This window comes from Chrysochloris asiatica, unplaced genomic scaffold (assembly GCF_000296735.1).
Source record: "Chrysochloris asiatica unplaced genomic scaffold, ChrAsi1.0 scaffold00146, whole genome shotgun sequence".
Taxonomy (NCBI): Eukaryota; Metazoa; Chordata; class Mammalia; order Afrosoricida; family Chrysochloridae; genus Chrysochloris; species Chrysochloris asiatica.
The window spans coordinates 8,227,669-8,244,303 of NW_006408664.1; positions in this window are offsets into that span (position 1 = coordinate 8,227,669).

The window sequence follows — 16,635 nt, forward strand, 5'->3', positions numbered from 1 at the left end:
TCATCATGGTCTACTCTACTTTGAGGAGGCAGCTCTTCCCCAGACGCATTTTGAGTGCATTCCAACCTGAGGGGCTCATTTTCCAGCACTATATCTGACACTGTTTCTTTGCTATTCATAAGGCTTTCAGTGACTAAATATTCGAACGTAGTTCATCACTCCATCTTCTTAGTCTGTCTTCGTCTGGAAGCTCATCTGAAACCTGTCCACCATGGGTGACCCTGCTGGTATTTTAAATACCAGTGGCATAGCTTTCAGAATCACAGCAAGTCACAAGCTACCACAGTACGACAAGTGGTGGCCGTTTGGTTTTAAGTGGAAAATACCTAATATTTAATCCTCAACAATACCTAATAATAATTTAATCCCTTGGATTTATATTTTACACTGCAAGCACAATGCCTCTCACATGAATGATCTAATTTTCATAGGACAACAGTGATTCTCCTTTCTGGCTTGGGTTGCTAAGTAATGTGTGTCTATCTGTGCACAATCTTGGTGTAAGTGCTTTAGGCATGCATTCACTCTCTCATTGTCAGTAGGGGTAGGATAATCAGGAGTTTCAGTAAGAAGGAGAAATCATACATATTAAGAATGGTCGATTGATATACAATTTCTGCCACCTAATGGTATTTCAATGTTATTTGCATGCCTGGTGTATATCTTTCCTATCTTTGTGTGAAACAACAAATGATGGAAATGAGCAAAAGCTTAGGAAACAGCAATAAAAAGGAGTGTGATGCAGGATAATAACGTTTACATATTTCTTCAAAAGTGATACAAGGAATTTCAGTAATGAACACCAGGTTTTTGAGATGTCATGAAAAGCTTTTGAAATTCTAATATTAATTTAAGCAGAAAAAAGAAATGATTGGAGAAAAATTTATACATGATTTGCTTGTGTGATTCCATGTCGTTGTGTACCATCGAGTCAATTCTGACCTGTATAGGGTTTCCGAGGAACAGCTGGTGAGCTTGAACCACCAACCTTGGAGTTCAAATGGCTTTATAGTCTGGCGCATTAATCCACAGGGCCACACAAGGTTCTTTCTATTGAAGAGTAATCAAGAGGAAACTTAAAATTTTAATAGTTGTTTGAGCACAGGGCAAGAGAAAGAAAAGACATTGGGAGTTTCCAAATATTTTCTAAGATTTGAGGTAGGGAGTCTTAAGCCTTGCTTTTGGATAGAAACCAAAAATATCTTTATAACAAATAACAAAATTTTGGCCCTCTTTGTTATAAGGTGGGGATTAAATCAATGAATTAAACAAATGAAACAATCAAAATATTCATTCTTCAATTTGAAGGAAGAATCAATTTAGGGAAGGGAAACTGGAAAACTCCAATAAGGACAATAAGTTTTTGTTTTGTCATCTATTGTGAAGATGTTGTCTGTCTGTGAAAGCTGATTAATGCACTGATAAAAATGTTTCTTTTCTTTGAGATCACAAACAACTTAGAGCTTTGCTTTGTTCCTCCTCTCACACTATTAGTAATTTTGACATAGTCTATATTATATACCAAATGGAGTATAATGCACTTGAGTCATCCCTCAGAACAAACAAATATTGCCTTCGTATTGTGGATTGTTGTTGTTAAGTGCCGTCGAGTCAGTTCCGACCCATAGCAACCCTAAACAGGGTTTCCGAGGCTATAAATCTTTATGGGAGAAGATAGCCTCATCTTTCTCCCATGGAACCGCTGGTAGTTTTGAACAATAACCTCATATGGATGCGAAAGCTGTACAGTGAATAAGGAAGATCATAGAAGAATTGATGCCTTTGAGTTGTGGTGTTGGAGGAGAATACTGAAAGTGCCATGGACTGCCAAAAGAACCAAATTCTGTTTTGGAAGAAGTGCAAACAGAGTGCTCCTTGGAGGCCAAGATGTCTAGGCTTCGTCTCTCCTACTTTAGACACATTGTCCGGAGAGAACAGTCGCTGGAGAAGGATGTCATGCTGGGTAGGGTGGAGGGTCAGAGAAAAAGAAGAAGACCCCCAAGTGATGGATCAGCCAGGTGGCATCATTGATGGCATCAAATGTGGCAGCAGTAGTGAGGTTGGCCCAGGACGGGACATTGTTTCGTTCTGCCGTGCATGGGGTCGCTATGAGTCGGTTCTGACTTAATGGCACCTGACAACAACAACATTGTAGTTTGGGAGAAACCACAAAACACCATGCCTGTAACTATTCAGCATGTTTCCTTTCTTTTCTTGTACTCCACTGGAGTGTACTCAAAGTGAAAAGTTTGTGTTTTCCCTAATAACACACCTGTTCTCTAAACAGAACTGGCTTCTATTTTAAGGAGAAACCAAACTGAAGTCATATCCTGCTTTAAATTCCTTGTGTCTTTGAGTTGTGTTATGATGAATCATCACTGCCAAAAAACAGCATCAAGTCCAAGAAAATTTTGAGATGATACATTAATTCTTTTTGGTCGATTTAGTAATTCTTCACATTGGAAATTCTAATTGGTAAAAGTAAATGTCTAAAAATAGTCTTCCATTCACCTTTTGAGACCAACACTTTGTTTTCTGTGGACTCAGAGCTCTTAGTTTACAGAGTCAGGTGAGCTGGGTTCTAATATCAGCTTTGCTGCTCATTAGCTATAACACCTTCCTCAGGTCATGAAGTTCACTGACTCAGTTTCCTCATCTGTAAAACAGTATCTGAAATCTTTTCTAGTTGTAAAATTCTCACTGAATTCATAAAATTATATATAAAAAATGCTTTCTCTGAGCTTTACTATTATGACCAAATAAGTAATAATCAAATGTTAGAAATATTTTTAGGTCTTATAAGACATGAAATCTATAGTTGTACAAGTAAATCATGATTTAGAATTGGATCTGTTGTTGTTAAGTGTCGTCGAGTTGATTCTGATTCTTAGTGATCCTGTATAAGGTTTCCAAGGAGCGACTGTAGGGTTTGAACTGCCGATCTTTCAGTTCAAACCAAACTTACTGTTCAGTGCTTATCCAACTGTGCCACAGGATCAGTTTATTTATGTTTCAGGAGAAAATAACTTGTAAGTCGATTTGAAGACTGCAATGATGCTAAAACAGTAATTATGACTTAGTTGCATTCCATGTGGTCCTTTGGAGGTTTCACAGATGTATTCTCTCTATGTAAACTGATTTATGCACTGATAAAAATGTTTCTCTTCTTTGAGACCACAAACTACTTATAGTTTTGCTTTGTCAAGAGTCTTTGAAGGAAAACAGTTTCTTTTCATTAAAGTTAGCAGAACAATTGTGCATATTTTGTAGTCTTAGTCCCAAAATTTCATAGGATTTTTCTCCTAATTCCTTTGATTATACCTAGGGCAAGAGTAGACAGTGATAGAAATTTGGGAAGTCAGGCCTTGAAAATGGAGCACGCAGAAGTTCCTGGTGATCATGCCAGTGTCACATTAACTGGTTATAACAGAGTAAGAATAATGCACTCTGTCTTGTGCTTATTGAATAAAGTTCCCTAGTCAGTTATGCAGAAAGAGCATAATCTGATTTATATGCATTAATCATAAGGCATTTAATAAGAAATAATACAGCTAGAATGTTCCTGTGAAAAAGAACCTATCCCTTTAGTGTGCTTCTTTGTTACTATAAGGAACAGTTTAGAAAAGAAATGGAATTCCCCACAGGATTATTTAGATTCCACACTGCTCACCCATCACTGGAGTGAGCAGTTTTCTAGCTTCTACTTTTTAGGAAGGAAGAATTTGATACTTAGGCATGATTTTGCTTCTTATTTCAGAATGACTCATAAACAACCCTCTTGGAAATTTTGGTCCTGTCCATACAGACTTGCCTGGGGAACTTTCCCCCAACCCCAAGAAAATCTCTCCATTAGGACTATTATATGTAGCTAATGAGTTTTATGCCAGCAGCTTAACACTTCAGGATCATAAATTCTCAATTTTCTACAAATTTATTAAAATATAAAGAGGGCTTCAAAGTTTATGGGAAATAAAAATAATTAAAACATAATGGAATTTTCCCCTGAACTTTTTGTATTAGTCATACATCCAAACAAACATACATACAAGCAAACCAGTGTTTCCTTATATCAACTTTTTAAAAAGTCTCACATAATTATGTTAATCCTTGTTTAACAACAAGTATCTGAAAATATTTTCAGAGTCCTTGTAAGACGTTTTTTTAAGAGACTCCTTTTGGTAACCAGCAAATAATAAATATGAGTCCTATTTCTTGGCATTGTTAAGTCCTATTGTCAATTTTGCGTGATAAGAAATACATTTTAACTACACAAACAACCAGTTAAACAATTGTTCAGATGCAGAATCAGAAACAAAATAATCATTTGTTTGCTTTTGTTATTTTACATCATTTGTTGTAAAGCATTTTTATTGGAACCATGCATCTTTAAAGTATAATTAGTAAGCAATTTGCTAAAGCCAGAAATATTTCTTTAACCACATTTGGTTTAACATTTAGCTTTTATTATTTACTATATTTTTCGCATATAGCATGCTCATGTAAATAATGCATTTACACATATAATCCATGGGAATGATGGAATTATGTAGAAATAGTTCCGGCATAGTATGCCCATGCATATACCATGCATGTTTCTTGACGTTCCCAGAAGTGACTTTCAGCCTCATGCATGCTCATTGAGAAAACTGAAAACACTGTTCTTGATCACATTTGTATGATAAAGATATGTTATGAAAAAAAAGGATATGCATAGAGTTTCATTCTTGTTGTGTGACATCAAGTTGGTTCCATCTCTTAGTGACCCTGTATAAGGTTTCTGAGAATGTCTGGTGGATTTGAACTGCCCACTTTGCAGTAGGCACAGTTAGTGGTGGTGGAGGCTATGTGCCATGGAGTCAGTTCCGATTCATAGCTACCCTGTATAGGGTTTCTGAGGCTGTAAATCTTTACGGGAGCAGAAAGGCTCATCTTTCTCCTGTGGAACTGCTGGTAGTTTAAAATTGCTGACCTTGAGGTTAGCAGCCTGATGCATAACCACTCCACTACCAGAGTACAGTGCTTATCGTATAGTGCCCAAACCCTGGTAATTAGAAAATAAACAATTGAAACTATGTGTTTCAGGTGGGGCACATATCAGCCAGGCCTGAGAGCAGTGGAATTCCTGGCAGCCTGTCTTCTTCCAGTATATCCTGCCTTAGACGGGAAAGGATCAGGAGGAGGGCTGGATCCATGACAGGCAGCAGCTGTTGCCCACATGCTCCTGGTTTCCGTGGTGCCATGAAGCAGTACAGTGCAGGTGTGGGTGTGTATTGCCTTGGCTCCACAGGGTCCCTGGGTGGCCATTTGGACACATCTTATCTGAGAGAAGCACATACAACCCCTCTGCACCCATGGCTCTCACTTCCACTCTGTGGTTTCAGTATGGGCAGGAGATTCACACAGTCTGAATGCAATGGTTGGACAACTAGCCAATGAGGTGGAATGCATGTGGGTATGGCATGTTGGTCTTGCCTGCCTAACTGGGGTCTCTGACCCCTGAGTATGCAGACCCATACATCTCCTGGGTTGGGGCTAGTAACCTTGGGAGGGTTGTTTCCAGGTAGAAAAGTGAAAACATAGGAGAAAGTGGTTTTCAGGATAGGAATTGAAATCTGACAGCTAAGTGTTGTTTCAGAAACTCTAGGGTAGGATGGTGAGGGTCTGCTGCTGGGAACCAAAACTCCACATTAACAGCCATCAAGACAAAGACATAACATTAAATTTATTGGACAGAAAAAAAAAATAGAAATTAAGTCAAAGAGATGTTTTAAAAAAAATGGTATTGCTGTTGTTTTTGTTAGGTGCTGTCAAGTTGCTTCTGACTCATAGTGACAATGTAAACAATAGAACAACACACTGTCCAGTCCTACACCATGCTCACAATTGTTGTTACACTTGAGTCCGTTGCTGTTGCCACTATGCTATCCATCTCATTTGGAGTTTCCCCCTTTTTTGTATACCCTCCACTTTACCAAGCATGATGTCCTTCTCCATGGACTGGTCCCTCCTAATAACATGCTTGAAGTAGGAGAGACGAAATGCTGACTTCTAAGGAGCATTTTGGCTGTATGTCTTCCAACACAGATTTGTTTGTTCTTCTGGTAGGTAGTTCAATATTTTTCTCCAACAGCATTAATTCAAATGCATCAATTCTTCTACAGTCTTTGTTATCCATTATCCAACTTTCACATGCATTTGAGGCAATTGAAAATACCCTGGTTTGGGTCAGGTCCAACTTAGTCCGCAAACTGATAAACATTCTTGAGTACTTTAAAGAGGTCTTGTGCAGCACATTTGCCTAATGCAACATAGTGTTTGATTTCTTGACTGCTGTTTCCATGAGTGTTGATTGTGGATCCAAGCAAAATGAACTTGCTGATAACTTCAATCTTTTCTCCATTTATCATGATGTTATTTATTGGCTCAGTTCTGAGGATTTTTGTTTTCTTTACATTGAGATACAAGTCATATTGAAAGGAATAGTCTTTGATCTTCATTGGTATTTTCATTTCTCTTTGCTTCCAGCAAGTAAGGTTGTATCATCATATTGCAGGTTGTTAATGAGCCTTTCTCAAATACTAATGCCATGTTTTTCTTCACATAATTCAACTTCTTGGATTATTTGCTCAGCATACAGATTGAATAAGGATAGTGAAAGAATACAACCCTAGAGCACACCTTTCCTGATTTTAAAACATTCAGTATCCCCTTGGTTTTTTTGAACAACGGCCTCGTGAACACAATTAAGCGTTCTGGAATATCCAATCTTTGCAATGTTATCTGTAGCTTGTCATGACCACACCATTAAACATCTTTGCATAGTCAATAAAGCACAAGTAAACATCTTTGTGATAGTCTCTGCTTTCAGTCAAGATCATCTGATGTTAGCAATGATATCCCCAGTTCCACATCCTCTTCTGAATCTGGCTTGAATTTCTGGCAGTTCCTTGTTGATGTACTGTTGCAGCTGTTTTTTAATTCTCTTAAAGAAAATTTGACTTGCATGTGCTATTAATTATATTGTTCTATGAGTTCCACATTCTGTTGAACAACCTTTCTTTGGAATGGGCACAAATATGGAACTCTTCCAATTAGTTGGCTAGGTAGTTGTCTTCCAAATTTCTTGGTATAGATGAGTGACTGCCTCCAGTGCTACATCAGTTTGCTGAAATATTACAGTTTGTATTCCACCAATTTCTGGAGCTTTGTTTTCACTAAGGCCTTCAATGAAGATTGGATACCTTCCTTCAGTACACTTGATACATTTATAGCATTGATCATATGCTATCTCTTAAAATGTTTGATGAGGGTAGCTCGAGAATTTGTCTTCTCGAGCTACCCTTTGAAATTGTCAGTTCAGCTCTTTTACTTCCTCATTTCTTCCAGTTACTTTATCTTCTCTACACTTAAGTTTCAGAATCTCTCTTGACATCCAATGTCATCTTTCTTTGTCTCTTTTAATAACCTTTTGCTTTCTGCATGTATGATGTTCTTGATGTCATCCCACAACTCTTTGGGTTTTCAGTCATTGGTGTCTAATACACCAAATATGTTTTTGAGATGGTCTCTAAGTTCAGATGAAATATATTCAAGGTCATATTTTGGCTCTTGTGGACTTGTTTTAATGTTCTTCAGCTTCAACCTGAACTTGCATATGAGCATCTGATGGTTTGTGCTATAGTCAGCCTTTGGTTTTGTTTTGGCTGATGATATTCAGTTCTCCTACTCTTTTCCCACAGATGTAGTCTATTTGTTTCCTGTGTATTCCATCTGGAGAGACCTAGATGTATAGTCACCTTTTATGTTGTTTTAAAAAGGTATTTGCAATGAATAAGCTGTTGGTCTTGCATAATTCTATCATGTGATCTCTAGCATCATTTCTATCACCAAGGCCATATTTTCCAACTATTGATCTTTACATTTTTTACATTTAAGTATCAGTAATTATCAATGCATCCTGACCGCATGTTGGATCAATTTCAGACTGAGGAAGTTGATAGATTTCTTCAGTTTAGTCATCACTAGGTTTAGTGGTTGGTGCATAAATTTGAATAATAGTGTTCCTTGTAGATGTATAGATATTATGCTATCACAGAAGTATTGTCCTTCAAGATAAATCTTGAAATGCTCGTTTTGATGATGAATGTGACACCATTCCTTTTCAGTTTTTCCTTCCTTGCAAACAAAACCACATGATTGTCTGATTTAAAATGTCCAAAACCACTGCATTTCGGCTTTCTAATGCCTAGGATATCAATCTTATGCCTTTGGTTTCATTTTTGACAACTTCAAATTATCCTAGATTCATACTTTGTACATTTCACATTCAATTATCAATGAATGTTTGCAGCTGTTTAACAACTGCAACTCATTTTGAGTTGTTTGCCATCAGCAGATGAAGGTCCTGAAATCTTTGTTCCATCCTTGTCATTGGTCAAATCTATTAGGGGCAGCCAACCCTTTCCCAGTCCTATTTTGAGTACCTTCAAACTTGAGGGGTTCATCTGTCATTACTATGTATGACAATGTTCTGCTGGTATTCATAAGGTTTTCAGTGGCTAACCATTCAGAATCGGTCTGCCTCTTCTTATTATTCTATCTTAGTCTGGAAACTCCAATAAAACATGTCCACCATGGGTGACTCTGTTTATTTAAAATACTGGTGGCATAGCTTCAAGCACCACAGAAGCCACCAAGGTATAAGAAACTGGCAGATGAATGCTGGGTTCTGAAGAGTAGTGGATGACTGAAGAAGCGGTAGAATTCTTCAGTTTCATCATAATTGACTTTAGTGGTTGTCATGCACTTTTGAATAATAGTGGTATTGATGAGTCTTCCTATAAGAAAGTAGATATTATTTTATCACAGACATCATTGTACAAGATAGATCTTAAAATGTTTTTTTTGACAATGAATAGGACACCATTCCTCTTCAGGTTGCTGTTCCTGGCAAATTAAACATATGATTATAGATTAAAAATGGCAAGCACCAGTCTACTTCAGCTCACTAATATCTAATATGATTTTTATGGGTTCCATTTCCTTTTTGTCTCATACTGACCCTATATATTATTTTCTGGACTGCCAGTCTTTACTGGAGAAGGCAACATCATCTTTCTCCCATGGAGTGGCTGGTGGGTTTGAACTGCCAAACTTTCAGCTAGCAACCCAATGCCCAACCCATGGAACCACCAGAACTGCTTAGTAAAATTGGTAGGAATTGGAGACATCCTTACATATAGACTATCTTATCTGAAATTTTACATTTGAAACAATAGTAAAAATGTACTATTTTACACATTAACAATGTTGGCAGTTACATAACAATGTAGTTTGGTAGTTATGTAATGATGTAGTTAACTTCCATCTTGTGATCTGATGTGCTCACCTTTCATTTTCACATAATGCTGATTTTTACATTTGACTGTATCTAATCATGTTGATTTACCTTTTGCGTTGTGGTGTTGAAGGAGAATATTGAAAGTGCCATGGGCTGCCAAAAGAACCAATAGATCTGTGTTGGAAGAAGTGCAGCCAGAGTGCTCCTTGGAGGCCAAGGTAGCCAAACTTTGTCTCTCATACTTTGGACATATTATCAGGAGGACCAGTCACTGGAGAAGGATATCATGTTTGATAAGGTGGAGAGTCAGAGAAAAAGAGGAAGACCCTCCACCCCCACCCCAGAGAGATGGATTGGCAAAGTGGCAGTATCAATGGGTTCAAGCATGGCAACAATAGTGAAGTTGGCCCAGGATCAGATAGTGTTTTGTTCTGCTGTGCATAAGGTCGCTATGATTTGGCACCGACTCGATGGCACCTAACAACAACAACAATCATGTTGATAAGTAAGGAGTGAATATCTCTCTCTTTCTCTGGTTTTATGGCTTCACTCTCAAAAGCCATCTTTGCTTTTCATTGTGTGTACTCTGTTTTCATCTATTAACTGACTTCTTCACCATACTATAATTTCTGCTCCCATCCAAATTAATAATTTGATTAATTTCTCATTCTCCAATTCTAAATATGGAAGAAAAAGTCTGGTTGACTCATCTCATCTTTCACTCGCCAGACAATGACAGTTCTGATTCAACCTGACTGAGGGAAAGAATCATGTAGTATAGAAGAGGCTATGAGCAGGTCAGCTATGATGACTACCTCTAGTATGGGCTCCTTCTGTCTTTCTAACTTTGGTTCTTTGTTTTTCAAATAGTGCCAGTTACTGCCCTAGGTAACAGGCCTTTAAAGCCTTAGTCTCTGCTCTCTAGAAGCTTATTGCCCAGAGGGAGAAACAAGCAAGGTCATAGGGTATAGTTATAGCTGCTATAGGTTCTAAAGATGCACATAGAAAAGACACTCCATCAGATGCCGAAGTTTCTATTTAAGATGATACCTGGGTTGATTCTATGTGAGCCACCTGGGTATGAGCCACCTAGGTGAGGGGAGTAGGAGGCTGGTGAAGGGGAACAACAGAGGGAATTCCTGGCACAGAGAGCCATTTGTGCAAAGATACAGAGGTCAGAAAGACAGTATAAATCTCTGGGGCTGCAGTCGTTCAGTAGTGCTGGAGACTTGGAAGGAAATATGCTGAAGAGGCAGGGCTAGATCACAAATGAGTTTGTAGGTCCTGAATTTGGAGGGCAATCAAATAACTGAAGAGTTTCTAGTGAGGCAGTACAACAATCAGATTTGTGTGTAATAAAGACTCCTATGGAAGTAGTGGATTGAACAGGTGCTACTGGTTGCCAGTAAATAAAATAGGCTCTGATAGTGTGTTAGGCTGCTAACTGAAAGCTCAGCTGTTCGAATCTACCAGCCACTCTGTGGGAGAAAAATCAGACTTTCTGCTCCCATAAAGATTTACAGCCTTAGAAACCCTATACAGAATCTCTGTTAGTTGAAACCAGCTCAACGGCACATAACTAACCAACCAACCAAGGCAACCAAGGCTTGTTGTGGTGCTGTAGAATCAAAATTGGACTTCAAACTACAAGGTCGACAGTTCAAACCCACTAGCTGCTCCTTGAAAACCCCTATAAAAGTCTCTATGAGTCAGAACTGACTTACTGGCACTTAAAAACAAAAGACAGTAAATAATGTGAGAGATGGGATTAAGGCTTGGTCTTGGGGTAAAAAAGAAGGGATAGATTGGAGAGGTTATAAGGAAATAGAATGAGTACACAAAGGACCCACAAGGAAGAGGACCAAGGGTCTTGTGGGTTTACCTCCTCAAGTATGCTCTAGGCCTACCTCTAACGTTGGTGCTAGTCAACCATCCATTTCTGTCTGTCCATATCCTATCCTTGGTAGCCACAAGTGGGTAAGAAGAGTCAGGGAGAAGATAAAGCTTTATCTTTATAGCCTAAGGAAATGAACTTTCAAAACTTTATCCACTTTAATCCCTCAGTCTTTTTCTCACCAGGTAGGTCTCCCAAACTCTATTTTTCTTCTTAGCTACTCTGTTCTCCCAGTCTCTCTTGACTGATATTGGCCAGAAATCTCTAATACTCCCTCACTCATTTTTTTCAGTCAACATTTGCTAATTTCCAGTTATGGTTCAAGAGGACGGAGTGATCATAGAGCAGCCTCTCTGTTCCCACTTCTTGTAGCTTCCACACAGTGGAATTAGCAACAAATTACCAGTCAGCATGACTTTAATGAACTCACCGTGGGTTCCCTTGTACTGATTTTCACTCTATAAGGACCAAAGGAGGGCTAATATGGCTTCCAGATTTTACAATCTATAAACATCAGTAAGCATAAGGACACATGTAATTTGGAGCTGCTTCCTGATTTGCATAATCTAGATCTGCTGTGACTTGCCACCATGTATGCAATAAAGAAAATTACTGTTTAGGACAAAAAATAATGATGCCCTTGGAGAATATTTAACCATTACCTCTCACACCTAGAAAAAAATGGTTATTATTCTCTTTAAAGTGTAGCTTGATTTTCAAATTTAACAACTACTACCAACTGGTTTATCGTCTCCAGAATGGAATCTAGATCAAGATCATTAAGAGTACGTTTCTTGTGACCACAAGGGGCAAGAGTAGCATAAGTGTGTGATGAGGGGTGTAGGGTGTTGGGTCAAACCAAATCAGTTTCTGTCTAGTCAATTTCAACTCATGGAGATTCTGTGTGTGTCAGAGCAGAATTGTGCTTCAGGAGATTTGCAATGGCTGATTTTTCATTAGTAGACCATTTGATTTTCTTCTTCATTACCCAATAAGCAAAGTAAGCACAGGCTTACTTGTGTTTACTTTCTAACCTGTAGTGAAACTGTAAGCCTGTGATTGCATTGCTTAGTGGGTACTATGTTCCTGTCAGGGATTGTACATTTCAACAGAGGCTTTGATTCTGTAAGAAGATGCTGTGGGAGAAACAGGTGCCAGTCATACCTAGAAGCAGAATCTTTGATTTGGTGAAAAAATGTGAAATTGTTCTTTACAGATTGGTAAGTAAGCCTGTGCTTGCCTTGCTTATTAGATAATCCACCACTCTTCATGGTGACTGAAGCAGGGCAAAGACATGTATCAGTAGATCTAACAGTTTGACGAAAGGTTTCAAGGTTCTACTGAAAGGCAGTAACAATTGAACATGGTTGATAACAGCTAGGTAACACTAGCATCTGAACAAATACATCCTAGAGTGTTTCTGTTTGCGCTGAAGCAATGCAAAGGCTACAGAGCCAGAAGGAAAAGCTATAAATCCTGCCAGTAGAGGTCAAGACACTGACATGAGGCTGTACATGGATTTCTTACACTCAATCAGATTGGATTCCCTTAGAAAGTTAATTAACGATCTCTCTCTCTTGGCCAATATGTTAATGCAATAGGGGGTGGCCAATAATAGTTACAAAAACAGGATTTAGTCTGTTTTGTCTTCACAGTTATAAAAGGGCTTTCTGCAATTTCACTCAGGTTATCTACTGTCTCTAACACCCTGAAGACCTGAAGAGACCCACTACTTAGGATCACTATCATCCAGCTCTCTCTTGGTCCCTATTTGTTTAATTTGCGGTATAAAATACACATTTTATTACAGTGGGCTGTAGCCTACAGATAAAGTAGATGAATTACAGCTACATGAATAAATTCCATTTGGCACAAATTGTTACACAGGATAGCATTGTATGGTCATTTGGGGACCATCTCCTAATTTGTTTGTACTTCCATCCTCCTTGCAAACCAGAATTCTTTCTCTCAGCTTCCTTGGTTAATGAGAAAGTGAAATTCCTTCTCTTTGAATTACAGGTTCACTTCCATTTCCAAGTCATATCCCATTTAATTGCATCCACTTGAACTGTAAGTTTATTTGCTTATAACATTGTCCCTAATTACATATTCTGAGGTCAGAAACTCAGTTACTTATGCTGTAACCACTTCTTTCTGTTTTAAAATCTTCTCTAAACTCTTTGTTTTAAGTTTTGCATTGATTTATTCTGCCTCTTACAGTCCCGTCAGTTTCCAGGGAATTCCCTCTCCAAGGCTTACATCTGGTCTGCAATTTACTTAACGTCACGTAAAACATCATCATAGCACTTCTTCAGAATGACTTCCTTGGTTTTATTTTCTGTCTGTTTGAATTTTTTTTACTGACTGATCTTCATTTGATTCAAGGAGCTAAAACATTAAGGGTAGAAAAAGTCCAGCCGTCTAAGTTAATGGGACTGTCATTTTCCCTGTCCTTCTGTAGCAGATGGTAATGATATTTTGTTACAAACATGGACAATCTACCCATTTATTCTCCATCCATGCCCTAAACACGACTACAGCCATCTCTGTCTACAACAAAACTCACAGTTCCTCAGAGCCATTCCATTTTGTTTGTTTAATTACAATGCTTATTTTTACCAACATCCAGTGGCCTATTAGTGAAGGAACATTTTTAGAAATCTCACAAATAAGCAAATACATCCTTAGTTCACAGACACAGCTCTTTTGTTTCGTACAAAAAGGGAGGAACACTTGTCATACCTACACACTAAATTTCCTCCCCATTTTTTTTATCAACTTAAATGCATTTCTGGAGAAGTGACACATGATTTCTAGTTTTTGAAACCATTACTAGAATTTTCTTTTCAGTTATTAATGAGAACATTGTTGTTTTGTTGTTAAGTACCTTCAAGTTGGTTCTGACTGATAGCAACCCAGCAGTTCGAAACTATCAGCTGTTCTGCAGGAGAAACATGAAACTTTCTGCTCCTATAAAGATTTACAGCCTTGGAAACCCTGTATAGGGTCGCTATGAGTCGGAACCGACTCCACAGCACATAACCACCATCGCAGGGTCTGCAAAGGAGCTCTGATAGCTTGGTGGTTATGAGTCCGGCTGCTAACCTCAAGGTCATCAGTTTTAAACTACCAGTGGTTCCATGGGAGAAAGATGAGGCTTTTTGCTCTCATAAAGATTTACAGCCTTAGAAAGCGTATACAGGGTCATGATGAGTCAGAACCGACTCCATGGCACACCACCACCACCACCATAGGGTTTCCTAGGAGTGGCTTGTGGGTTTGAACTGCCAACTTTGTGGTCAACAGTCCAATGCTTATTCTCTAAAAACTAGTTATGATTGCATTTAATTCTTTTTTCAAGCTTTAAAATGCCTTCAAAACTAGGTAAATAGCAAAATGGGGACAGTCATAAACAGCTTAGAGAATAACTTGAAGGCTTTGATTTATTGAAAATTGTCCAGATGGCTTCTTTGGTGAATTCTTCCAACCATTTAAAAAAAAAAAACAAAAAAAAACCTAATCTTTCACAATTTTGTTTTTTAGATTAGAGAAAGAGAACATTTTCTTGTTCCTTTCTAAAAACTCTAACTGGTAACAATCCAAATGACCATCAACAAAAGAATGGATAAATAATTAGGGCATAGTTATAAAATGAAATCTTTATAGCTACATAGAAAACTGAGTTACCAGTATATATAATAATAAGGGTAATGTCACAGAAATAATGTTGAACTCAAAAAGCTGGCACAAAAGAGTGCATTCTATTATACAAAGTTCTATTATATAAAGTTAAAAAGGAAGACAAAACTCATCTATAATGACAACATTTTGTTAAAACAAATGCTCCTGGATCCTTTTTATGTTTATCTAGGTTTTAGAATGATGAGAATTTATATATGTATAGATGAGGTAATGGAGGTACCTAGAGACAAGGTGATTTGACCAACTTCTCCTGATTCCTAGTTTTGTTTTGCTTCTTTGCTGTAAGTGGGAAAAAATTTTTTTTACTAGAACTTGGTTACATGTGCTACACATGGAATCCTAATTGCTGCGTTATTTACACTCTCCCCAACAATACCACTCAATGTAGATTATTTGAGCTGCCTGAGAAATCGCTTCCATTAAAGAGTAAGTGAACATTTCTGCTTCTTTTCTTATGGAAACTTTCTTAATTTCAATTATTTGTAAATGGCAAGGGAATAAGAGTATTATTACATGAAGGAAGTAATATTTTTCTCAGGTGTCATTTCACATCCCTATTTGGCACTGGAGTTCTGATTTGGTGCTGTGGGTTAATGCGCTGGATTGCAAGGTCAGTTTTAAATACAAGGTTGGTGGTTCAAGCTCACCAGCTGCTCCTTGGAAAACCTATACAGGGTCACTATGTGTCAGAACCGACTGTACAGCAGTTAACAACAACAACAACAGACAAATGCACTAATACCCCTAGTGTTTATATTCTATTTTTTTTTGTTTTAACTTTCAATTAATTTTCAAAATGGTTTATAAAGTTTCTCAAAATGCTAAAGAAAAGGAAAGTTTCTCTCTCCATCCAGAGTGTGGCAAACACATTTTCTGGTTCATTACAAAATGCTTATTTTCATTCAGGGTCTTAATTTTACATGAAACAATGCTAAAAGTAGAAAAAATAGTTTCTGATCATCATCTGGGCAATGTGCATTCACTAAGATCAATAAACTCAACAGTATCTATAATATAAGCAAGAGATGAATTATCACTTTGGACACCTACCTATTAATAATCAAGACAAATAGCTCAATGAAGGAAAGTAAATTTACGCATGTATGTGTGAAGATCATTTAAACATTCAAAGCTAAAATTCAAAATATGGTCATTGATAATCCCTGGAAAATGACAAGGAAATGTAAAAAAGCAAGAAAAATTAGAATAGCCAAATATAACGAGCATTATTGCAACGCGTTATATTGGTGCAGAGACCTACATTTTTTGCCTTTGGAAAATCTGTATCCTCTTCTAAACTTCTCCTAATTCGCTTTGTTTATTTTATCTTATTTGATCTTCCAGTGAGTTGTCACCAATACAAAATGTTCTATGGAACTAAAATGTGTTCCTTATGAGTTCATCTGAATTCCCTGTTCATTTTCTTGATGGAAATACTGATTCTTAACTTGTAACTTTTCTTTATCTTCAAATATATCAGTCATGTTAAACACTAGCCATCCAAAGTCATTGTCTTTATAGTTCTGGTTTCCATGAAGTTTTCAGCATGCCTGATGAATGGTACCCGCTAGAGAATTCCCTTCCACCAGTAAACCATCCCTGTTCAAACCCAGAGCCACTGTGATGAGGTACTCATTGCCAATTAAGCAGCAAGGGATCAGCCCTAAAGTCACCTCTAGTTTTTTTTTTTTTTTTTTTT